The following is a 26,691-nucleotide window of genomic DNA, read 5'->3' as shown; positions in this document are numbered from 1 at the left end:
CTCTCTCTCTCTCTTTCTCTCTCTCTCTCTGTGTTTGAGAGAGTGTGTCTCCGCAGAACAATTCTCGTGTCGTGATGTGTGTGTGACTGTGATAGTGTACTGATGCTGTAGAAGGGGTGTGTTATCTAGAAGACTTTAGAGCAACCTTCAGGTTTCTGTGTGTGTGTCATTTACAACCCACAACACAGGGACAGACAACAATCCACCAACACACCCCGAGGCTCAAGTGCAGTTGCGTGTCATCAGAGTACGAATTATACAATGACAATCGGGGGGGTCAACTTCTTCTACGGGGCGTGTATCGACCCCCCCGACCTGTTGTTTTTACCTCTTTGGAGGGGTCCAAGTCTTAATTACGGGGGTCAGACCTCCCCAAACCCCCCCCGTAATTCGCACCCTGCGTGTCACAACAACAACAACTACCACAACAGCAATATTAGACTTCCTGTCAGACTTCCTGTCAGACCATGGAGCCATGGAGCTACTTTCCCTCTGCATGTGTGTGTTAGTTTGAGTCAACATCCTTTTGTGTGCAAAGTTTTCTCAGTTGAAATGAAAATGCTGCAGATGTTACAATGAATCCGTTATGGAAAGCTGTTTTTAGTGCTTCGTAGTTTAATGGCTATTTTAACATTCTGGAGATCTGAAGAGACTCGTAACTTTCTCAGAAGTCGTCATGAATATGCAGCCCAGCTGAGTCCAAGTCCTGAGACAACCCTAGTAGACGAGGCTGGAGCTGCAAGACAGTTTGACGATTTACTGTCATCTTACCTTGTCAACGACGGATTATAAATGATTCCTCTTCCACCCCTTTCTTTATCTTGTCTCCCTCTCTTTCACCCCAGTCTATGCCTTTGTCTCTCTCTCTCTCTCTCTCTCTCTGTCTTTCTTTCTCGCTCTCTCTCTATATCAGTCTCTTTACCTGGCTTGTCTCCCTTTAGTGTTATGCTCTGGATTTTGCAGTTACATGAATTGAATGATGTAATAGCACTAGAAGCTCGCTAAGGCTCTGAAACACTGAGGAAGAGGATGGTTGTGATCTTACACTCTCGGGGTGGGTTCCTTGGTGCAGCCCAGACTGACACAAGAGGGAGGAACCGGCACAATGCACTGCAAAAACAGATCAGGCCTAGGCTCAGAATGTCTGGCTTCTCTTTCCTCTGGCTATCCTCTTGCTCTCTCTCCCTCTCTCTTTCTCTCTGTCTCTTTCTGTCTCTCTCTAATCCCCTCGCTGTTCCCTCCAACCACGTTGCAGTCAAATATTTATGGGGCACTTCAGAAAACATTTTGCAGTGCTCAGCCTCCATGGCACATGTGTCAAAACAGAGTTGTCAGGAGCTGCTGGATGAGAGGGAATCTGGAGGTGAACTGGCTCTGCTACCCTCTCCCCTCCCTCCATCCCTCTATCCCTGCATTGGCTCTACTAAAGGCCCCTAAATTCTGAGGGGCACTACGGGGCAAAGTAGAACACACACACTCGCAGACAGACACACACACAGACAAGCACAGCAAAACAGTGTGAATACATTACTTTAACCTCGTGGGGGAGAACCATCTTATCCATCACAGGTAATCGTGAGGCAGGTTAAATATTTCTCTCATAGAGGATGGAGAACCTTGATCGAGGAATGAGGGAAGGAGAAGGGAGGAGAGAGGAGGAGAGGAGCAATGGGGAAAAGGTGTAGGAACAGGAATGAGAGGAAAGAATGAGAGATGAGAAAGTCCAGTAAATAAAGGATGGATACTGTTCAGAAGTGAAGGGAGCAGAGTGGAAGTCATCAGCGGCGGTCTGCTAATCTGAAAGTGGTGACCAGATTAAATCATTAACGAATGTCTAAAAAGATCAATTACGCACGTTACAAGAAGGATCTGCATGAAGGATCTGACCATAATGTCTGAATAATCCCTCTGAGTCTAGGCCGGTCATAGTTTATTAGTTAGAGGTTCTCTCTCTTTCAATGCAGATTTATTGCAGGTCCTATAACAGTGTCACCGTTTTTTTGCTCTCTACCAGAGGTGAAGTTTTACTTCTTACCACTAGAGGGAGAAAAAGAGAGAGCGTATGTGTAAGAGAGAGAGAGAGAGTGTGTAAGAGAGAGAGAGATCCAGGATGTTTTATGATATGTAGAGGCTTGCGTGAGAGCCCCAGGGTGGAGCACGGGGAACTATGTGTACAACATAGTATGGAAATAAAGCCAGAGGCCGTGTGTGTGCCTTAGAAAGAAACTGAAACACAGAGAGAGAAATAGGGACCACGTACAGGGGACAGGCAGAGTCAGAAGATAAGGCAGAGGGTGAGGCAGAGGCAGAGGCAGACAGAAAGGTAGAACAAACTGAAGTGAATGAACATGGTGAATCAGTTATTGATGTGATGATGATTATGGAGACAGTCAAATGAACTGTCTAGTCTCCAGACAGTATTCTGAAAGCGTAGATGCCTGCTATTTGAACTTGAGAAATGTTCTGCTTCATCCATCCATCATGTTCAGCACTGAGTCCACAACCCATCCTCCAGTCTCCAAAGCAGCTGCTCATCTATGGACTATAAACCATGTTAGGTCAGGATTGTATAAAATATGGATTGTCTGAACTGGCATCCAATACAGAGTACAGTTGTAGATCCAGATTGTACATTACCCTGAGTGAAGGAAGTTGATCATCGTCCAAGTGTATCCTCCTTTGAGCCTTCGTACCGCTCAGTGACGGTGGGGATTTACAGAGGATGTAAAAGTTTTAAACCGAAGACAGACCACGATCTCAGCCGATTTTCAGCAGACCTGGAAACAATCAAACATGTTCAGGGTTCTCTGCACTGTTCCTGGAAACAGACCTAGTGTACTGTGCAGTAATGTGGACATGCTGTATGTGTAGGTGTGTGTACCCTACAGTATGTGTGTATAATGTGTGTATTGTACAGTAGGTGTGTGTGTGTGTACTGTAGGTACATGTCTGTGCTGGTGTTCCTGCCAGGTAGCAGAGTTATCCTCTCCTGTTTAGTGTAAGGTCACTGTCATGGCGTTAATTTGGGTCCTGGTTAAATATTTACAGGCTGGATTAGGTAGCTGTCTTCCTTTGTCTTTCTGGCCCATTTCCTTTAATGCTCCAGCTCCACTCCCACTGTCTCCTCAGCACCGCAGAACACACACACATACGCACGCACACGCACACACACGCATATGCACACACGCATACACACACGCATACACACACACACACGCACGCACACACACACACACACACACACACACACACACACACACACACACACACACACACACACACACACACACACACACACACACACACACACACACACACACTGCATGGTTCCATCACTCAACTTGAAGCTGCTTACAGTAGTAGTTTAGCAAGGATCAGCTCATTGGAGACAAAATCTCAGCTAAAGACAATCAGAGCAGAAGTTAAGAACATAAATGGCTTGGTAGAAGACCACATGGGGTCTGGAACTAGGGACCCGAGGGTCTCCACAGTGTCTGAGATGTTTACTTCCAGGAGCTAGGCTGGCTAGAACCATCTAGGGTATGTGTGAACCCACTTAAATCCTTAACATGTTGTATGTATGTATATAGTCATTCTGTATTACACACCAGAATGCTACTGTTTGAGCCATTCTCCTTTATTTATCCTCATCCTTCGTCATCCTAGCCTCTCTCTTCCTCTCTCTCTGTGTCTCTTTCTGTCTCTCTCTTTTTCTCTTCTTTCTTTCTTTCTTTCTTTCTTTCTCTCTCTCTCTCTCTCTCTCTCTCTCTCTCTCTCTCTCTCTCTCTCTCTCTCTCTCTCTCTCTCTCTCTCTCTCTCTCTTTCTCTCTCTCTCTCCCACCCTCTTCTCTCCCTCCCTGCATCCTGAGATGAGGCTGCTTTTCCGTTATCAGATCTTCTTTTGTAACGGAGCCCAGACGTTTTACTGTGAGATGGAATAAGGGAGGGAAGCAAGGAAGGAAAGAGTGTGGAAGGAGGGAAGGAGGGAGTATGGAAGTCAACAGCGCTTGTGATGAGGATCAGATGGGTTTTGAAGCCTGGCCTGGCTGGATAACACAACACAGACCTCCCTATCAGTCCTGGAGATCTGGCCTAATGCTAACAGCTAGCAGCTTCTTGAAATACTGTGTGGGTTGGATTCAACGGAATGCTAGCTTCCCTACAGTGCATGCCCTTGGGAACTGAGACATGATGTCGGAATGCTAGCTGAAACCTCAGCTGCTGAAGTGTTTCAGAGAAGGGAAAGGAGATACAATATGAGTAGGCAAAATGGGAGAAAGAGAGAGAGACAGAGGTAGAACGAGCGTCAAGGCTGAATAGTGGGGATGGCGTTACAGACTATTTTGACTGCGTGGTGTGAGGATGTGTAATGGAGGCTCCGCTCTAACAGACGTCTGTTACCGTGTTTGGTCGAGCCATGGTCGTTGCGGCACTAATGTCTGATCTATCATGTTTCTCTCTGCCTATCAACACTCTGGGGCACAGCTATCTCATCTTCCCCTCTCTATCTTTCCATATGTATCCCTCTCCCTCTCTCTCTCTCTCTCTCTCTCTCTCTCTCTCTCTCTCTCTCTCTCTCTCTCTCTCTCTCTCTCTCTCTCTCTCTCTCTCTCTCTCTCTCTCTCTCTCTCTCTCTGTGTGTCTCTGTCTGTCTCTGTCAGTCTCTCTCCCTTTCTCTCTCTCTGTCTCTCTATCTGTCTCTTTCCCTCTCTCTCTGTCTCTCTATCTGTCTCTCTCCCCCTCTCTCTGTCTCTCTCCCTCTTTCTCTTGATCGGCTGACACTGCAGAGTGGAAGGAGCTGACAGTCAGAGTCACTTTCCAACACTTCTCTCCAACAGAGGATGGCGTACATTTGGGGGATCATTTATATTTGAGAGTCTCCGTCTCTTAATCCAATCTCAGAGGGTGAACACCCCATACACCCTATACAGTCTGGATTGGATATCCATGTTCCAACTTCAGTCTGACTGGACCCCTTCAGAATCTGATCAGACAGATTATAAAAGTCTGTCTTGTTGAATGTGTGTGTGTGTGTATGTATGTATGTGTGTGTGTTTATGTGTGTTTGTTTGTTGTGAGGTGACATTGCGTGCAAACTCACTTCCCTCCTGTAATGACATTGTAATCTGATTCTCTGCTGTGGTCATGAGGTTTATTCAGTTAGAAAGCAGGAAGACATGAGAGATGATACAGATGACTGAGGTAGGAAAGGAGGGAAGGAGTATGCATATTATAGTACCCCCCCCCCCATGGCTGTCCATCATCATGGGTGCTGATATGAGGCAATGAGAGATGAAGGAAGTGCATGCAACGCTGTCAAGATCACTAACCTAGCCTCACAACAGCTCTGGGTACAGGGGGGTAGTGTGTGTGTTATTTGTAGTGAAATAAAATCTTGCAAATAGATTTACTTTAACTAGTTTCTGAGCTTGACTGGAGACTAGCTACTGCAGACTACTTACACAGGAACAAGGAAGAGGATGGAGCAAGAGGAGGAAGAGGAGCAAGAGGAGGAAGAGGAGGAAGGAACCCTCTCCTCTCCTCACACTGCATCCTACGTCAGTGTTACGTCTAAAGCCAGACAGAACAGTGTTGTAACTTCCTCAACACACGCTATGCTATACTAGCTACCCAGACAGGGCAAGGACTGGGTTCAATTCCCTTTCCACTCAAACACATTCATGAAGGGAATTTTAAAGTGGAAAACCAAAATTCTGAAACCAAACACACGGTTGTGAAGGACATGAATTTGCAGAACATCAAAATACATAAGTGGACATGATTTGGACAAATGGACCTTTTATCAGAAGTACTGGACCTGTTTGGAGCGGATTCTGACCTGCTGAGACACCAAGACGCCTTAGTGAGGCTGTGAGCAAGGTGTGACCTTGTGTCCAGTGAACTGTGTCTGACCGTGAGCTGGTCAGTGTGTGAACCCTGTCCCCTCTGTCTATAGAGAAGTGGCCCAACTCTATAGGAGGGAGCAACGCAGCAACACACTTCCTGTATGGATGCATCAGGAATAAATTAAACGTAAACAAAGATTCTAATAAACGTACAGAACTGACGTATTTACTTTACTTTGCATATTGTTCGACAACTAACTATAGCGTGCATGTGTGTGAGTGTGTGGTGGTGTAAAAACCCAGCTCTTGTGATGAGGTAGACCTTCTATTAATTTGCTAAATGCAATGCATCTTGTATGCCGGGCACTATGGTCCTTATGTGCTAATAGTTGTTTGGGCTGGTAAGTGAGGCAGTGGATGGAAACACTAGATTATAATGTGTTGTAGCAGCAGAGAAGGAGAGGGGTAAGGGGATGTTGCCCTGTAGGTACAGCTGTCACAGTGATTCTGTGTGAAATGGTCACCTACTCTGAAGGCAACAGACAAACCCGATGAAGGCTAAACCAATTGACCTTTCCTTTGTTGCTCGCTGCCTGTCTAACATCCAATCACAGAGGCACGCAACCGGAAACCAACCAATGGGATCACTGTTTGGCAACATGTCCCAGTTGATCACTATCACATTACATATAAATGAGGTAAAGCCACTATAGTAAATCCTACACTCTTGGAACAAACAGGATTTTCTCCCACTGAGACAAAAACATATTTGCATAATTTATTATACCTTTCCTAAATGTAATTCAGTGTTTCTAGAACTGTCCAGTATAGACACAAACTCACACTCACATGCATGTAATCTCAAATGCACACACACAGACACACACACACACACACACACACACACACACACATACAGTCGTGGCACATGACGCTTCATTCCCAAGGGAGGCTTCAGCGCACACACAGTTGAATGTCAAGTGTCACAACAGAACAGGCCTGTCAGACCTTCCACTATGGGATGTCAGGGGTTGCCTCTGGTTACACACCCCGCTCCAACTCTCGTCACGTCGGATTTTCTGAATGCTTTCATCAGAGAGGTCACTCTGGGAAATAGCACCATTTTCTTTTGGCATGAAATGTGTACTTATTACAAACAACAACTTATGACCAAATGTGTTATTTTGATGTACAGTAATGTTTAATAAGCATAGACTTGAGTGTTCCCTGGCCAGCTTTCTATAATATTGTTTATCTAATGCCAAACCATTGCTATAAGGAAGTAGTGACAAAGGCTGTATTGTAATGTAGTGGTGGTATAATACACTGTATTGTCTCTGCACAGGTAGAAAGAGAGAGAGAACAATCATGGGAGACAATTCAGAAAGCAATGGATGAGTGCGTCCGTGTAGAAGTGTGAATGTGTGTGTGTGCATACAGGGCCCTAACAGCTCTCTCATTTGGGTTGTGTCAAAGCTGTGATGCTCCCTTTGTCTTCCACGACCCTTTATGCCACGGACAGAGCGCTCGCTCCACTGAGCATGCTCAAGGAGGGGCACTGGGACCCCTGAGGGCCCCAAAGGGCCAGAAGTTACAGTGACGCCTCACTGAGGCGCCTCTGTCCCAGCAGCAGATGCCTGACTCTAACAGTTGATGATGGGAGAAGCTGAGAGCCCGACATGTGGAGGTGTGTGTGTGTGTGTGGAGGGAGGGAGGGAGTGGGGGGACAGACGTCTTTGTTGGACCAACACTATTGTTGGAGACTGTCATCTATGATCAGGGTCTCTGCAGCCCTCTACTCTCTCTTCCTCCCTCTCGAGGGAAAGTCGAGAAAAGGAGGGATGGCAGGTGGAAGAGGAGTGGAGGAAGGGAGAGGAGAGGAAAGGAGAGAAGAGCAGAGCAGAGGAGAGGAGGACAGTAGAGCAGAGTTTTAATGAATGCTCCAGTTCTTCTATGTAAGGCTGGTTGCGTGACTAGGTCTTGGCTGGGCCCTCCTGCCCCCCAGGCACTGTTAGTTATCCACCAGAGGAAGGTATGTCTAAAGTATTCAACGGTAAACACTGGTGCTCTGCTCTGCATGGAGAAAAATACAAACACACACACACACACACACACTCGCACAAACATACTGTACACGTACCATATACATACATAAACACATACACACACAAACATACGTAGTGTACACACACATAAACACAGACTCTTACACACACAAACACATATACACAGGATCATTAATGGGGAAGGGATTTCCAGGCCCCCCCCCCCCACACACACACACATCATTGGGCTTTCTGATGACATCATGTCCCCAGGACCCCCAGGGAGAAATGATTGGGTGGGGGTAAAGGGGGAATCTTTTTGCCTCCAAATGGTTGACACCAGCATGGGGGACTGCAGAACAGAGATATGCACAGATACATTGTTTAAAACACACACACAAGCACACACACACTGTCACACACACACATACCAAACGTTTATTTGAGGCCACGGCTCCCTCTTTGGAGTCCATGCTTGTGACTCACTCACAGTTAGAGATAGACACAGAGAGAGGGGGATGTCTATAATAGCTTCAATTGACTGTTCCAGTTGTGTTTGAAGTCTTATTAGCTGGTACAGTAAATACAGCCTGTCTGCTTTGGCTGTACACCACAATCAAAGAACACATTCATACTCAGACACACACACACTGCAATTAGATCTACTAGAGAGCTGGCTGTTCGCACGCAAGCTTGTGTAAATGCTGGGAAAATTAGCTAGAGTATGTCATTAATGGGTTAAGCTTGGAGATGTATGTCCAGTCACGTGGTGCTGGCATGATGCTGACACACATGCAGACTCGCACACACACTTGCACACTCATGCAAGTTCACACACACACACGTGCACATCCACACACACATCATCCACACACAAACTTGATGGCATTGGGAAGCATACACTCTTATGACGTTCCTGAACCTGGGCCTAGACATGTACCTGGGCTTGGGCCTGAACCTGGACCTGGGCTTGGGCCTCAACCTGGACCTGGACCAGGGCCTGGACCTGGGCTTAGACCTGGGCCTGGACCTGGGCTTAGACCTGGGCCTGGACCTGGGCTTAGACCTGGGCCTGGACCTGGAAGCGACATGGGCAGACCACAATCACCATGGTTTTTCCATGTTACGCTCCCACTGCTAATAAGATGTGACAGCAGCCAGGGAGCTTGTGTGCCAAGCTGCCATTAAATTAGAGTGTTTCAGAGAGCCCACAAATGAGCCGCCCTCTGAGAGTGAGGACACACAGACACACACGCAGACACACACACAGACACAGAAACACAGAATCATATTTAATTAAAGCCAAAATCTTGAATTGGCCACATGCGACAGACGTTTACCTCAGACGCAGGCCTTCATCTCTCTCATTGTAGAACCTCTCATTCTAGAACCTCTCATTCTAGAACCTCTCATTCTAGAACCTTTCATTCTAGAACCTCTCATTCTAGAACCTTTCATTCTAGAACCTCTCATTCTAGAACCTCTCATTCTAGAGCCTATCTTTGTCTCTCTCTCTATATTTTCTCTCTCTCTCTCTCTCTCTCTCTCTCTCTCTCTCTCTCTCTCTCTCTCTCTCTCTCTCTCTCTCTCTCTCTCTCTCTCTCTCTTTCTCTATCTTTCTAATTCTTTCTCTCTGTTCCCTTTCTCAATTCCCCTCTCCTTCTTAGTTATTTGTGCCCATTTTTGGAAGGGCATGGACGGACAGGATCTTTTGTGTGTGTATGCAGTTGTGTGAGTGTGGACAATGGTGGCCTTTGTCTTATTGGCCCAGCCAGAATTGTAGCAGCCCAGACAGTCATTACCATGTCATGCCCTGTCTGACCATCACACGAGAACACACACACGGCCCTGTGGTCACATGGAAATCCTGGAGGACAGAAAACAGAGTGTAAACAGCTCTCACTGAACCTTCAACACAGTCATTTAGCCATCAGAGCTCTCTCTCTCTCTCTCTCTCTCTCTCTCTCTCTCTTTCTCTCTCTCTCTCACAGACACATATGTCTTCTGCATAGCATTGTGCTGATCAGCCTTACCTGGTAGAATCCTATCTCATATATCCCGTATTTGAATTAATTTCACGGAGTGTGCCACCAGCTGCTTGCCTGAGCTGAAAGTGTGTGTGTGTGTGTGTGTGTGAGTTGGGCTGATCTGACAGTGGCATATAAGATATTCTGACTAGCTGCTGGCTCTTTAAGAAAGTGTGTGTGTTAATGTGTGTGTGGCCATGCGTACGTACGTGAATTGTGTGTGTGGGTGTGTGTGCCGATTGCGTGATTGTAGCAGACTAGGCTCTGACCTCAGTGTAGTGGTTATGAACACGATGTGTGGAGCAAAGCAGAGCAGAGGAAGGGATAGGAGAAGAGAGAGGGGAAGATAAAAAGAGAGGAGACCAGTACTGCAGAAAGGAGAGGAGTGTTTTCCTCTAAACACACATAGGAACATAACTCACACACACACACACACATTCCCACAAAAAAAAAAAACACAATTAGCTGTACGGTAGAGAGAAACTCCACCACACACACACCATCAATGGCAGCCCAGGGGCATCCAGAGGGAGGGTGAGGTGTTACTGAGCAGAGCTGATGTATCTCAGGGTGTAATGGACTAGGACAGGAGGAAGACCCAAACAAAGGGATATCTACACAGACACGGGGGGGAATAAGAGAGAGATAACGTGCTTGGACGGAGGAGCAAGTGAGCATATAATTATTATAGAGAGAGGGAGTGGATTCCGTTTCAGGGAATCACAAAACTCTGAATATCAAGAAGAGATTTCACAGCATCTGTTTTGATGAATGGTTGAATGAACAGATGACACACACAGCCTCTGTCAGATTATATGACAAATTTAAATTGCGCATTTTATGAATTAATCAAATCTATCTCATGCTGTGTTTATGTGCATGTCATATCAGTGAATAGAAAAGATTGCATGTCAACAGTGATGATAGCATCAACTCTAAACAGTGGCACGCTCAATACCTTGAGGCCTAAAGGCAGAAGGGGAGGAGGAGGGGTGGGGGCGTGGGGGCGTGGGGGGGGGGGGGGGGTTGAATGTAAATATTGACAGTGACATAAAGGCCAAAGGAGTCCCCAAAGAACCTTCATCTCTCTCTATCTCTCTCTCTCTCCCGCTCTCTCTTTTGCTCTGTCCCTGACCCTCAGAGGGATGAGCATGCTTCCAGCCAATTAAAGCTACAGTCTGCGAGAGCGCTGTGTGTGTGTACATGTGCGTGTGTCTGAAGTACCCAGTGGAAGCAACACATTAGAAAGTGAGGTTGTGCCAAGGCGTGCTGTGGAACCTTCTGTGCCCGGGTCTCTCTGCCTCCCGTCAGTCGGAAAGCCACTCAGCAGGGTTGGCCACTTTGCTGGCTGTGACACCAAATGTGCCTCTACAGCTGGCTCCTTCTCATGCCACACTTTCTATTTTCCCCATTGTTGTTACAGAACTCCAGTCCGTTCTGGGTCATGGGCTACGCTAGGAAGGGTGTGCGTGTGCATATGTGTGTGTGTGGTTGTGGTTGTAAACACAAAACAATAGGATTCTCTCCCTTTGGTCTTACACAGGAAGTGAACGTCGCCAACTTCCTATCCCCAGAATGGTTCCGTTGTGTCTATCTGAACAGAGAACAATGAGACCGACACACATGCTTCTCCCATTGGCTCTCAGACAGGAAACTGCACCAATATTATTTTGGAGGTGATAGCCCACTAAAGCCCAGCTGTCTGTGTCCTCAAGTTTCATTTCAGATCAGGGCTCGTATCTGAAAGTAACAAGCTGAGAGAGATGATAAAACACACCGAGGGGAAAGTCATTTTACGTTATCTTTGATTGAATTTATAGTTTCTTTATTAGCCAAATCTCTCTCACACTGGGGAATATTCTGTGCAAACAACATAAAGAACCAAATCCCTGATCAATATGGACTAAACTATGTTTATACCTTCTGTAAAAGTTTGTAGGGGTGAAACACATTTTTTTCCAAACAGAAAGATAAAAAATAAACGATATCATAAATGTAGGAAGCCAGGATTGTAATAATAAAATTGGAGTTAGAAGAATCAGATCTCTAAGCCTGCCTGATTTTGTATCCAATAGCTCACCACAGAATGCTCACTCCAGTGGAACTTGGGCTGTGATTGGTTGGTGGTCGAATTAATATATTTTTGGACTGTGTATGACTGTTTGTCATGATTTTTAATAAAAGATATGAGAGGAGAAGGGAGGGGAAGAGAGAAGAGGATGAGAGAAAGCCGGAGGGGAGTGGAGAGAGCAGTAGAGGGGTAGTGACCTTGCTTGCGTGCCTGGCCTTGTTTTCGATACAGACCACATGTTTGGACACTGTACAACACCCTCTGTAAAGCGGTTTGTAAATCATGATGTATCATGTATTTTATGTATTTTTGGAGGTGTGGTGAGTTAAGTTGAAGTGCGTGTGGATGTGTGTGTGTGTGTGAATGTGTGTTTATCGTCTAGTATAAACACCTCTGCCTTTACTGGACATCCGGGTAGATTTGGACAGAAGCTGTACTTCTTAGAGAGTGTTAGAGAGTGTTTATTAGAAAACAAACTGGTAATGCTGATTCACAAGTGAATACAGGAAAGGACGAGAAGGGAGGGGAAGAGGGATAGGGGCAACAATTAATGCCCATTCATAAAACTCTCCAGTATTTCCAGGCCTGTTCTGCCTGGGTGGATCTCCATGGCAGCTGTCTGCCATCAGACTCAATTAAAAGCCAATTAAAGGGGCATTCCGCATGGAAACAGGGATGTCTTTGTAGTGATGTTTGTACAGGTGCTGCACATCACATGCTGTAATGGTATTAGATTTACACCCAAGGACTGGCGTAGCCCATGCCAGTTTCTATACCCTCCACACACACACACACACACACACACACACACACACACACACACACACACACACACACACACACACAGACACACAAACAAAACACACACATGCACACACACACACACACCACCAGAAGCAGCCTGAGGGACTGGTTCTGTGGGTATGGACGCTGAGATCAGCCTGTCCTTACCTCTTCCTTCAAACCATCCGTCTGCATCCTCAGACCTCCAGAACAGTTGGCTTCATTCAGATGTTTGCTTTGACTTGTACTGACACAGAGAGAGATATCCTTCAGGATCAATAAAGTGAGTGAATTGAAATGAGTGGAGAGAGACAGAGGGAGACGGAGAGAGAGAGAGAGAGAGAGAGAGAGAGAGAGAGAGAGAGAGAGAGAGAGAGAGAGAGAGAGAGAGAGAGAGAGAGAGAGGAATAAAACATTGACATGAGTAGCAATGCAGGTAATGTGTGTCTCAGAGGACAGCGGGGAGTTAACAGAAATGACAGGTGAATAAATGGTTATTCTCCATTAACGCTGCCACGCCATGAGATTGAACATTCTCCAACCCAGCCTCAGGCTTTCGAAGTGAGGCTCTCCAGGGAGCTGGGGTGGGGATGTGTGTGTGTGTGCATTTGTGTTTATGGTTGAGGCACTGCTATTGGATACTGTGAGTATGGTTGTGGTGTTTATACAAAGTGGGCGGGGCTGGGAGTATATAGCCACGCCCCCTTGCACGCGATCCCTGGGAGATCCGTGCAGGTGGGGGATTTACTCAGCACGCCACACACACACACACACACACACACTTGATATAGAGCTGTCACAGATAACACAGATCAGCTGACATCACAATGAGACACGGCACACACACACACACAAAGTCATTCACGCTCACACAAGCGCATTCATGCTCACACAAGCATACATGCACTCATACAATACACATTCCCATGTACTCATACCAACACACGAACACACATACAAACACACACGCACACCATCTGCACCAGAGGGAATTGACCGGCAAGCAAGTGCATGCTTCTCTCCCCCCTTCCCCTCCCCTCCCCTCTCCATCCACCCAGACTGTCTGCCAGGGTAGGTCTCCGCCCCTGCTCCCGCCTTGTCAGTTAGACCCAGAGAGACAAGATTTGATTGTGTTTTACCCCTTTGAATTATTGAATCACCCCTGGGTCACGATTAAGCCTCCAAGAGTGAGACTGAACTGACTTTAAAAAATAAAGCCGAATGATGAGAGCACTTAAATGACAGTGATACGGTCATGGTGCACTTTAAAACCGATGAACCGATGAATCTAAGATCCCTATCAGCAGATGTGAACGGTACTCTAGTTGTCATACATTATGAAAAAAAAAGACCCGCCCCCTCTCTCTCACACACACACGCACGCATACACACACACACACACACACGCAGACACACACACACAGCAGCAGCACCATGTCTCAGCTTGTTAGCGTGATAGGTGGGGACGGTCTAACCACCTATTGTGACAGCCAGAGCTAAATATTAAGACATACAGAAGCTGGGTTGTCTAGGGAGTAGAGGAGAGGCAGGGAGAGGAGAGGAGAGGAAGGGAGAAAGGGAGGGGTGAGGATGGGAGAGGGAAGGAGAGAAGAGGACAGGGAAGGAGGAGGGGAGAGGATGGGAGAGGAGATGGAAGGAGAGGAGAGGGAATGAAGAGGGGAGAATCTCCCGATTCTAATGTGTTTTATACTCCTTTCATTTTAAATTTGAACAGATTGCATTGAGATGTATCCAGCATACGCTCACCATATGGTTCAGAGTGTTAACTGGACCGATCCCGCCCTTCCGTGTTTAATAACAACTGTGGGCCCGCTCCACTAAGACCCACCAAGGGCTCTGTGAAACCTGAGTCCCCACCCAAAGGGACCCACATGTGGACCCTTCCCATTCAGGTGGAGTCATTCCATGACTGCTTGGGTCTGAAGTCTTTTTTTTTCTCTCGTAAGCTTTTATTGTCTGAAGTTGGGTATGGAGTCCAACACAGGGTTTATTGCTTGGGGGAAAGAACAGGCCTTTTCTGTCTTACTTGTGCCTGCCCTGCCCCAGATGTCTGCTGTATGGACAGCGGGATTAAAGTGCTCTGAATAAAGACCAGGTCATGGAGTCTGATGGTAAACCAAGGAGAGGTGGAGGCTTAAACAGACCACACACCAGGACAGCGTGACTAACTGATGTCCATCTAGAGGAAGGTAATTGATACAGTCGCTGTGTAAAACAGCATCCTGTTCTCAGATGGTCGGCCTGTTTCTGCTGGTGTAGCTCTACTTCTGCCTGGCTTTCCTGATCAGGTGTGCAGATATGTGTGTGTTGGGGGGGAGGGGGTGCTTCCTCTATGGCTCTGTGGTTCTGTGGCGGTAGATAGACGTCACTGGTGGTGTTTGTGAATGACTGTTTCCATGGTGATAGAGCATCACAGGGGATTATGGGCCTACTGGACTTCCTTTAGTGAAGTATCATAATCAAATACAAAATAATAACTTCCTGTGTTGAGCTATGATGTCATAGGGGAAGTGTGCTGTATGTATGTTTAGTACTTCAGCTATTAGTTAAATATATCCAGTTTTTCAGGTTATATTCTACCCATGCTTGTCTTCTCTTTGTTACTTTACACAACTCCGTTCCACTCTTCTCTGCTACTCTGTTATGCTCTGCTGCAGTGGAAAAGCAGCCTGTGCAATTAATAACTGAAACTCAAGACAGACCACAGCAAAAAGAAACAGGTTTCAGACCTCTCAACATGTAAAGCATGTAAACTTGGCACGGCAGAAAATTGTTGATTGCGGGCTACTGATGTGACCAGTTTGAGGTTAAAACGTTCCATTAGGTCTTCGCACGCTATCCCTCTTGCCCCTCCCTCTCCTCTCCCTTCTCTCCCTCCCCCTCAGTACTCCCCTAGTCACATGAGGAACAGTTGCACCAGTGTTGGGTGAGGATGTGGGTATTTGCAGCATGTGTGTGTGTGTGTGTGTGTGTGTGTGAACCTCTTGCCAGCACAGGTGGTGGAGCACTGCTATGATGTCAGCCAGATCAGTAATGCTATACCGTACCTTTTCTTTTTTTTTCTCCATCTTTCTTTCTCTTCCTCTTTATCAGTCTATCTCTTTCTTTCTCTTGGACTGTTTCTCTCTTTTTCTCTCTGTCTTGCTCTCTCTCTTTTTGCTGATCTGGTTCCTGCAGGGTAAGAAAGACAGTAAAGATTATAACACATGTTGCATCCCCCCTCCTCCTCCTCCTCCTCCCCCATCCTGTTCTTTTCTACTTTCTTTTCTTTTAATCTCTTCTTCTCTTCCTCCGTTCATGGAGCGTCTCTCAGGCCCAGCCTCCCAGGGATTGCGTGAGTTTTCCGGAGTGACACAAGCTGTATTTTTGAATTGTTCATACATCTTTGCTAAATCAGCAATGTTCCCTTCTCCTGGAGACACACTGAAGTGATTGGGGAAGAAATTCCTGTGGTATCGTCGTAAATCAAACTTCCGCATAGAAGCTACTAGTGGAGTGACATACTGTGTAGCAACTCACCAGAACAGTAAACACACATTCTTGTTCACATGCTAATTTCTCTCTACACAATTTAAGTAAATATTAGATGTGGACACTGTTTCTAAGTCTTTCAACTTTTATACTTTCCTGAAAACCAAGTAAAGGTTATTCTTTAACATGTTTTATCCTGTCTGTCAAGCTAATTTCTTTAAATGATGCATCACTTTTCAAAACCATTAGGCCTACAGTGCCATGACAGACCTAAGATGGTTGTATCATTTGTAGAAAGTCTGCATGTCATTAGTCAACAACATCAAGATTATCAGCTGTAGTTTATTTAAGCCTAGCTTTCATTTCCCCTTGGTGTGAAAATCCTGTTTTCAAAATAGTTTAGCTTAATTTATTCCTACTTGGTGTGCCAGGTCACACAACCTAGCTGTGTGTTAGCTAAGCACCTAGTTAGCCGAGCCTAACCATAAGTCTACCCTTTTCTGCTGCTTAGCCCTGCCAAGGGCCTGCATTTGCCACTGATGGGAGGGTTAGCTAACCAACCAGCTAGCATAGCCCAGCCCTGGGTTCATAATGGGCCCAGTTCCAGTTCCTGAAGCCACAAGCCTCTGCTTCCTTTGCCTCCAGATGCCCAACAACACGGCTGTTTATTTGCACAGGAGGTCTGCTGAAATTCATTACCGCGGTAGTGATAATTACCAGTGTTGTCTACGTGACACGTGCCGTGCGGTAAAACCATAGATAAATGTACCACTTATCCATTTCCCCTTTTGCCTCTGTCGCACTCTGCTGCAGTGTAATCCCAGTGAGGGCCTTCAACCCTTCCTGACATAATAACTATAGATGTGTATCTAGTGGGAATTGAACCCGGGTCTACGGCTTTGATCCACATGTTTCTAGTGGCCTGTTGGATATTCTACCAGCAATAGATAGTTCGAAATGTTTTTCCGTAATATTGTGTAATCTTTTACTTTTCATCAATGGTTATAGAAAAAACACCTGAGACAAGCGGAATAAGAGGTGACTCACACATGCACCGCACTGCATTATCATGTAATGGTTCACCTCCGCTTTCTGCCAAGCCCAGTCAAGGGATATAAACGTCCGAGGGAGGAAAGAGGGGGAAGACGTCCAGCTCTTAGAACTGAGGCGGGCTTTGCTCAAAAAATCTTGATATTAAATTCTCCTGATAATTGCTCCATTCACTGTTTTGAGAGACTGGGGGATGTGGAGCGGAGAGCAGCTGGAGGCTGGGAGGCAAAGCCAGGTTTCCACCGGGCTGTGGGGGCCATAGCGTGACACGGGGTGGGTGGAGAGGGCAGAACAGTGGCTGCTCAAGGTTACTCTTACAAGTACAACCTTGACACACAGACATGCATACACACACACATACATGTGCACATGAATACACTGTCCAGGATACAGCTGCAGGCTATAACAACTGAGAGGCCTTGGATTGCTTACACACACACACACACACACACACACAGACTCATGTCTGTGTGTGACATGAGTCTCAGACATGAGACTCAGGCACATGTCCGCCCTATATGCCCAAACCAACTTCTAACTGGTATGTTTTGGCTTGTGAGAGTTTGTGTGAGAGTTTGTTACATGATGGAGGGTGTCAAGTGGGTGAATTATTATGGTTCAGTGCAGAGGACTCCCCTCTGCAAACTGACAAGCTCACTGTCATAAACCAGGCCAACTCTGTCAATGGCAGGAGACAGGATCAACCCCACACCATGGCCAAGCACCACACAGCCTGACTCATTAGCTGTTCAACCCAGTTTAAATAAACAACCGTAAACAATAAAGGAGAGAGAGAGGGAGACCGAGGACGAATAGAGAGGGGGAGGGGACGAGACTGAGAAACCAAACGAACAGAGAACTGACACTGAGAAACAGAAAAAGGGGAGAAAGAGAGAAGAAGAGATAAAAAGGAGTTCAGATGTGCGTAGGAGGCTGTGGATTGACCTCTTGGGTGACAAGCCTCCCCAGGCACACACACAGAGACACACACACACACACACCCCCAGGCTTCCGTGAGAAGAAGGGATCGTCTTCTTCGAGTGGCCGAGTCAACCATGTGGCAGTGAGATCATCACCAGGCTTAGCCGCACCACCAAAACAATACCTAAATCCTCTCCTCCTCCCACTCTTTCTCCTCGTTCCTCTCCTCCCTCCTCCTTTTCCTTCTTTCTCCTTCACCTCCCATCTTCCATTTTTCTCATCCTCACATCTTTGAAGATTAGGGTTATGTGATTTTTTTATGACTTTAAAACTTTAAAAGTCTCTTTTAAACACAAATTTAAGAGAAAACAACTCAGAGATAAGATTAAGTGTTTGTTGTGGAAAATGTCCTTTCAGTTTGGACTCACTTGATCTTGGGGTTCAAGTGGTTCTGAACAGAGCATGCAGCAAATTCCTCAGTTTATTGGCTGGATAATAAATACAAACACAAACCAAAACAAACAGCTCCTGACACAGTTACACTCTCACATGCTAGGTCCAAATGCCTGGGAAAACATTAGTGTAATTTTGTGTGTGTGTGTGTGTGGTGACTGGGGCTTCGTGACTCTCTTGGATTTTCCCCTTTTAGCAGGCTTGCGTGACTTGATGGTTGCTCTGTCAAGTGCCCCCCTGCCCCCAACCTCCTGCAGGAACATCACACCAAATGGAGGGGGGGTTTCAAATCCTTTCGTTCACTCTGCCCCCCCCCCCCCCTCCCCCTTCCTCCCTCTGCCTTACATACTAATGAAGTGATCGGCATGAACTGTAAAAATGTGTTTGTATAAATAGGGATGAAAAGCAACATGCAATTAACATGTTTAGATATCTGACACACACAGATGGAGCTCTGGAGAACATAGTAATCCTGAGGCTCTGTATTATTTACACTTCCGGGTTCCATCCATCAGTTGGACTGGAGATCTTCCACGGTGAATTAAGGAGTGTAGGTTCCGACTGTGAATACGTCTTGGGACATTTTCGGATAGATTCAAAGTTTGGCAGACCTGTCAGATCTTTTACATTTGAAGTTGAGTTTCAGTAGAAGCAGCCTACTTCACACACACACTTACACACACTAACCCCAACCCTAGGAAATGTAATTAAATGGGTGCAAGATGGTTGATACGTGTCCAGAGTTCGAGGATCAAGTGATGGCGATGCTCCAGATCATGTGTTATTCATGTTAATCATTAGTGTCAGTCAGCCTGCTTGGTCCTGGGTGTTGTGTGTCGGATGCATTGTCACCCAGGTCTCCACTGCAGACCTGTGAACCAGGTAATTCAGGGCGCTGTAACTCTGCTAGATGCCAGGCCCTGGTGGTATCTGTTTCTTTGTATCTCTCTTTATCTTTGCCCTCTCTCTCTTTCTCCCTCTTTCTCTCCATCCTATTTTCTCTCTCCTATATAATTGATCTAGGTCATGTTGTTTACTCATTGGAAACCTCGGTCAAAGACAATTACTTTAGGTAAGCTGGATTTGGACCATGGACAACAGAACTAATAAAAAGTATTGCAATTGCAAACTATTGTAATATCAAAATGTAAGTAGTGTAGTGTAATGTGGTGTCCTAGGATAAACCCCTAACCTTGATCACTTAAGAATAATTCAAGACTGACCCCAAGTTCAGATCAGTGGTCATAAAGTTGTATTTATCAACGTATTGTATCTTACATTACATTTACATTTATTCATTTAGCAGACGCTTTTATCCAAAGCGACTTCCAAGAGAGAGCTTTACAAAGTGCATAGGTCACTGATCATAACAACGAGATAGCCACAAAACATTGCGAGTAGCCAAACATGAAGGACACATTGTGAACAACCAAAATAAGTGCCAAAGGGAAGAAACATAAGAGCATGTAGTTAAACAAGTTACAATTAAACAACATGAACTGCTATAAGTGCAAGTGTACCTGTGGAAAAAAGCAAGCAACAATAATAAAAACAATATATCACAGCGAGTACAAAAATTTGTATCTCATGGTCTTGCTGGCTGACTGTGGCTGTCATTGAGAATGTCACGCAAACAACATGATAGCTGACAGTGCTAATTCATTAAGCTGTGCGCTAACACGCTAACCCTGGAATATCTGATTATCCTTGGCCGGGCTCCCTCTCTCTGCAACCTCAGCCTATTAGCACCCCAGCGGGCTAACGGTTGACACTGACATAAACATACAATGCCTGTCATGCAACAAGCCTCATCCCTTTTAATGAATACAACTAAAGGGACAACAGTTCTCTTTTGTTTTCATTTGCTCTGTGATAGTGCTAAAGGAACTGGAGCAGGCTGCATGAAGGCCAATTGACAGAAGGCTATTGAATGCTAACATTATGGTTAGCATTGCGTGTTGAAGCTGCATTAGCACGGGTTCTAAAGAGAGGCTCAGTGTTAGCGGTTAGCATTGAACATTGCGTGCTGTGGCAGCATTAGCGTAGCTCCCCTCGTTCACCCATATGGATTCACCTCAGAAGGACCATCTGTCCTGTATTACTCCCCTCAATGGGCCGAAACGAGACTATAATCTATTTAACTGATTTTCTCTGTTGCTGTGCAGGCTGACTGAAAAATAATATCCAACTATTGCTCCCTGTTGTTGCTGCACCTCCTAGGCTTGCAGCCAAGGTGGGACTCAAACCCAGCATCAAAGACATTAGCTAGCTGGGTAAGCCGAAGGTGTGTAAGCCCAGGGAGTCAGCTAATGTGTTTAGGCCTTAGGCAGAGTTAGTGATCACGCAAGTCTGATGTTGAGCAATGAGTTCAAGAATCCTGTTCTGAAGTCATTGCCCATTGATGATTTTCACAAACTAAACATACACTTTTAATTTTATTTTCTCTAATTCCCTATGAATCCCCAGCTATTTTTTTTTCTCTTTTCCCTCTCTCACTCACTCTCTTCAGAGATCTGTCTCTTTCAATCTCTCCACTCATGCTCTGTCGTGCAGGAATGCGGCTAAGCATTTCTGCAACCAAAATAGAGGGCTTCACAACTAATGATTATTTCCAGAGTTGTTTAACTTGTCTGACGTGTTTCACGCTCTACTCTGTGGCCTCTGCAACCCCCAGATCACAGACCTCCAACACAGAGGAACTCAACCTGAAATAGATTTTCTCCGAGCACCACCACCACTGTTGAGAACTAAAAGGGGCTGGGGAGTCTGGGCTACCATGTCAAAACAGGTGTCAAGATCCACTGACCTATTCATATTGGTGAACCGTAGAAGACCGCTTGCCAGTTCCTACTTAACCGTAACAGTAAATATGGCTACAGTAGGTCAAAAGTTGATAGTGCTAAGACTTTTAGACCCACCCCCCACCAAGCAATAGTAAAGGAACATGTGTAAATAAGTGTTAACGCAGCCCGTTTGGAAAAACATCTGTTTCAATCTGAAGAGGGCGGGGGTTTGTTGGTTTTTTAAAGAATCTGTATAAAAATAGTTTTTCATTTCCAAACATATCTCTAATTAAACTTTAAATCAATTACATTTGAGTTTATAGCTTTACAACCACAGTGTGGCTTGCACATGTGTGAGTACAATGTGCTGTGCTGATATTAAAGACCTTTTATTGGGATTATTTACAGTCTGTTCAATCCCCTTTGAAATAATTAAATAAGCTGTGCTTTGTTATGTTAGCACCCAAGTAAGTAGAGAGTTACAGCTGTAAATTACTTTATTGTGGCCAGTGATACAACAATGTTGCAATTTAAATACCAGTAAGATTTTGGTGAATGCAGCCCCACCACCACTCTGAATCAGTATAGAAGCTTAAAATATCTTCAGTTGGGCATTTAGCCACACACAAATATTGTACACAAAATAGGTTAATGGCAGTTTATGGTTGATGGTAGATGGCTCAGAGACAATACAACGTGTGAGGTCTTAAGCTGGTTTTATGCAACTGTAAAACCTAATCTCTCTCTCTCTCTCTCTCTCTCTCTCTCTCTCTCTCTCTCTCTCTCTCTCTCTCTCTCTCTCTATCTCTCTCTCACACAAACACACACACATATCCTTACACACACTGGACTGGGACCATAATTCCTTGACCCAATGTTAGACTCTACTCTGTGACATGCAAATGACCTGGGTTCATTCTTGCCTGTTGATCGGGTCTTTATCTGTGTCCTGCAGTCTTTGAGTCTGGACTCAGTGGAAACCAGAAACAAACGAGTCATGAGAGGATGTTTGAATGACTGTATCAGAGGAAGAATGGCTTTACTATTAGGTTAAACAGTCCCACTATTACAGCCTATAGCAGCCAGTCAGAGTGGCGTTGTGACAATGGGCTTTCAATTAGGGGGAGGCTCATTTTAGTGTGTATGTATTTGTGTCTGTGGGTGTGTCACAGATTGTGTATGTGTGTGTGTCTGTGGGTGTGTCACACACTGGGCTATCCTGATCTGACCTGGGTAGTGAGGAGCAGCCATGATTGATAAAAAACAGTTTATCCTTTTACAATGTATCGGTACCCATACCAGACCATACAACGCTACAATATGAAAAATAACTGTTGACTTAATAAACAAACATAAAATGACTGTCCCAGTAATAGGGGTAATTTGACACAAATATTGAATATGTGGTTGTCATCCACATGTCTTTAACTGTACCTAAGCTATGCTGTCACTACTAAAGTTGGTCTTGTTTTGTATTCACCCAGTGCCAGCATTTGTCACATTTAATAAGATATAAATAAGATGAGGCCATGGTCTGTTTGGGGAACAACAGCTGAAAGATGTGGTATAGGCTAATTTGACATTACAAGGTATTGAGTTCCTTAGATGCTCCTGTTATCCAGTTGGATCTCATGTCAAACAGTAGTTTCAGTAACAGAAGTGATGTAGCATCAACAAGCTGTTAACCAGCAGTGCCTGAGGGGATGAACTGACAACACTGTCAGGTAACTCTGCCAGTCTGTGCCAAGTGAAACAGAGCAAAGGAAACAATCAAGGTTGTAGCCCAATTCAAGTGTTTATACAATGATATTTTCCACGCCATAGGATCCCTTCCCTGTGCTGCATGATCTCTAGTTACAAATTGTGCTCTTATTTCATTCTTTTTTAAGAAAGAGAGAGTGAGAGAGAGACATTTGGAGCTGGAGCTATGCTCTCCATGAAATCGCTATTGATGATAATCTGTAGTGACAGATGAAAAGTGGAATTTCCTTTCAACACAACTCCATTTCTCAGACATCCGTTTAGTGAGCAAGATGTGGGACTCTACTTTTGTTTGACTTGTTATCTGGTCAAAGAGTAAAGCTGTTTAAAGTGAGTGATTGATTTCCAATTTTGTGAAAACAGACCATTTAGCTAAATGTATTTTATATAGTCATACTAAGTATGGATACATCGCACATCAAAAAAACATATGTGCATCCTTTTCCCCCAGAAATATAGTCAGATATGGGGATTATGGTTTTATGTTTCCAACCCCCACCCTTGGCCTCAGGATGATGACAGAGTTACAGAAAATATTACATTGTTGTGTCATTAAAATAAAATGCAGACTACTTCCGATAAAAATATACAGGAACAAAAACTGAATTAGCTGCTTCTCTTTTCTCTCTCGCTCTTTCTTTCTCTCTCCCTTTACAGTAAACCCATACTTAATTTCACACCCCACACTCCACCAAAAAGTCAAAGAAGAGTTTTGGATATTTGATACGAGACATAATGAAGAATTAGGTTCCATTACAGACCAGGCTTAACCTTTGCGCAGCACATTGAGCCCATGCCAGTAGTCATCAATATTTAACAGCTGTTGTTATTATGAAATTCTTTATAGACTAATGTGGCTTGCCGGCTTGCACGCAAGGCTTTGGCTGCCTGCCAGTGCTCTGTCAGGGGCCGGCCCTGAGATTGACAGACGGTTAGCTCGCGTGACAACCAGGCTTTGGTCAGCCAGCTCCCTACACACTCAATGGCTGCCTGCCATGTAAAGACACACACTTGTGCGCGCGCACACACACACTCTCTCTCTCTTTCTCTCTCTTTCTCTCTCTTTCTCTTTGGTGTTTCTCTTTCTGCAGTGGATTTCCTGTACTGGGGGGGGGGGGGGGGGGTGGGGGTGGAGGAGGTGTGGGAATAGGCAAAGGAGGTGGCTGTCAGCCAATCCAGGCTCTTTCCCTCCTTCCCTCTTACTCCCCTCAACCCATTGCCTTGAGTAAAGATATGTGGGCTCCCTGTGCTCACGCAAGCCCTGTTAGGGAGCAGAGCTGGGCGATAGAGAGAGATCGAGATATATTTATACTTTGAGCACAAAGAGTAGTGTGAAGACTTGCACAGGAAAATAGCTCTGAATTCCCATCCTGTCTGAGTAAATCTACAGCATGTATCACCAACTGTGAACCAGAGGTTCAGCATTGTATTATTAGTCTCAGGAGATCCATGCGTGATCCACACAGATGAGGAAGCAGATTTTTGCAGACAACAGCCTGGCTCGCGGCACCATCTAAAAAGTATACCCTTCTGTGCCCAACCTTGCAAACCTGTCATTCTCATCCTAATGTTACAGTATTGTATTGGAGTCTTGCCTGCAACACCTTACATTAAAGTGCTGTTCAACCCTATCCCCTCTCTCCACCCATCCTGTCCTCTCCCCACACACCCATCCCTCCCTCCCTCTCGCTCCACACCTCTCCTTACATCATTATCCCTCCCTCCCTCCCTTTCCATCCTTCCCGTTCCTTCCATCCTTCTCCCTCCATCCCTGCCTCTTCAGCCCTTTATATCATCTAGTTTTTTGTAGTTTGTGTGTTGTGGAACATTTCTCAGTGCGTGCTGAATCGTCCATTATCTCCAGAAAAAGAACATGCCACCCGGGCAACGCTCGAATTCACCATGATGGAATATAATGACATATCACGCAATCTCTCTCTTTCCCTCTCTTTCTTTCTTTCTCTCTCTGTCCCTCATCTGTTTCCTGGTTGCTATTGGTTAGGAGAGGAAGTGGGTTAGATAGCGAAGGGTGCGTAATGAAGAGTTCTTCCTACGACACGCTCCGCCTGCTTTGTCGCTCCACACATGACTTGAAGGCAGTTCCATCACCCTCCCCCCGCCACACTCCCTCGACCCCTCACCTCCTCATCAGCACCGCCCCTCCCTGATCCGCACTCTGACTCATATGCACTCAACCAGCACATCCCCACCTCACCGTTCAGTATCCCCACGACACCCCCTCTTCCTTTTTATTCTCTTCATCCCTCCATCCCCTTGTCTTTCTCTCCGTCTCTCCATCCCCTCCTCTGTCACCCCCTCTTTGTTAGGCAGTACTACTGAGACCAAAGGGCTGTCTGAGGTTAACACCCCACTTAACACAGTCGACTCAACAGATGCCACCCCCAGCACGCACACAGTACACACATACACGGTTCACTGCTCATCATTCGTATTAATTGACAGCCCTACATGGGGATTCCTCTTAGACCTGTTATATCTATATATAACATGCATGGGCTAGCTAGATAGATGGATATAAAGAAAGACAGACGGACAGACAGACAGATATATGATTTAACTTGATGGTCTGTTCATGGTTCTGACTGCAGCTTGTACTGTAACAGAACAGGCACTGACTCCTGCAGAACCAGACTCACATCTTGCTTTTTGTTGGGAGGTCAGGCTTCTCCTCTGCCTTCTGGCCCTTGTCACCTCACACTAAACACACACACACACACACGCACACACACAGACAGACACACACACACACACTTCGCCATTAGCCTCTCTGTTTTCTTATAGAGAGAGTGAATAAGAACAGTGTTGGCTGGATAGGAAGCCCCGTCTCCATAATTAATCATCTGTATATTTGTCTTTCCTGAGCCCAAAGTCCTCTCCAAGTCTGTCGTCAGAGCAGTGTGTATGTGTGTGTGTGTCTGTCACTTAGGGAGAAACTTGAATTTCCTCCTGTGGTTTCCTTTAGTCGGAAGAATACAGGTGATTATAAGGACCAACTCTGTCTCCAAGTGCTAGAATATGCTGACATAATACTGTGGGTGTGTGTGCTTGAGTGGGAGAGAGGGAGAGAGAGGTAGGGAAGGAGGGAGGGAAGAGAAAGAGAGCGGTTTAAAGTGTACTTATCTGGATCAGGTCTTGTCCATGTTATTATGATTGGAGAAAATGAAGTGAATGATAAAGACCAGGAGTTAGGATGAGGTTGCGTGCATCAGCAGGAATTAAGCTGAGAGGGAACAGTACGGAGTCACGGAAGCTGCCCGCACTGTTCAGCAGAGAGGAACGAGAGAGCGGGAAAGGTGTGAGGGGGAAGAGAGAGGTAGAGGAAGGGAGGGGGAAGGGGGGAGGAAGGGGGGGGAAGAGGGCCTTCTAACACTCTTCACTCTCTTCCTCTTTTCACTCTCTTTCTCTTTTTCCATCGCTCACCTTCTGGAACAATTCATT

At 45.6% G+C, this 26,691-nt stretch overlaps 1 protein-coding gene across 2 annotated transcripts in view; it reads left to right on the top strand.

Annotated features, from left to right (window-relative positions):
- Positions 1–26,691, top strand: part of LOC134034972 (uncharacterized) — a 40,216-nt gene that overhangs the window by 1,808 nt on the left and 11,717 nt on the right. The gene's annotated exons all lie outside the window — the stretch shown is intronic.

Source organism: Osmerus eperlanus, chromosome 15, assembly GCF_963692335.1.
Source record: "Osmerus eperlanus chromosome 15, fOsmEpe2.1, whole genome shotgun sequence".
In the NCBI taxonomy this organism is placed as follows: Eukaryota; Metazoa; Chordata; class Actinopteri; order Osmeriformes; family Osmeridae; genus Osmerus; species Osmerus eperlanus.
The sequence above is the reverse complement of the archived record's forward strand: the minus strand, read 5'-3'. Positions and strand labels throughout refer to the sequence as shown.